Source organism: Bison bison, unplaced genomic scaffold, assembly GCF_000754665.1.
Source record: "Bison bison bison isolate TAMUID 2011002044 unplaced genomic scaffold, Bison_UMD1.0 scf7180017864317, whole genome shotgun sequence".
NCBI lineage: Eukaryota > Metazoa > Chordata > Mammalia > Artiodactyla > Bovidae > Bison > Bison bison.
The window spans coordinates 10,979,034-10,979,638 of NW_011494889.1; positions in this window are offsets into that span (position 1 = coordinate 10,979,034).

Here is a 605-nt window from a genome sequence, read left to right on the forward strand (position 1 = left end):
CTCTGTGACAACCTAGAGGGGTGGGATGAAGGGGGAGGGATGTAGGAGATGTACAAGAGGGAGGGGATATATGGATACTTATGGCTGATTCATGCTGTTGTACTGTACTGCAGAAACCAACACAACATTGTAAAGCAATTATCCTCCAATTAAAATTTTTTAAAAAGCTTAAAAAAAGGACGAAATGGGGGAAGAAACACCAGCTTCTAACCATAGTCCTTTTTATTCAGAAAAAAAGATCATTTCTAAGTACAAGAGATTTTCCTTGTTTTCAAGCCATATTCTGTGAGGATGTAGGCTGGAGGGGATACACTTCACTCTCTGTACAATGGCAACTAATTCCTGACACCCCTGCCAAAAGGTTTATTGTACAATTCCTGACCCTCTTGGCAAAGGGTTCTTTGTTAAGATTAAACTAATGACTTAATTCCAGTACAGAAACAAACAAACAAAAGAAACAAAAATGAACCTTTTAAATTGTGGCAGATTCATGTTGATATATGACAAAACCAATACAATATTGTTTAACAAGTGGTGCTGGGAAAACTGGTCAACCACTTGTAAAAGAATGAAACTAGACCACTTTCTAATACCATACACAAAAA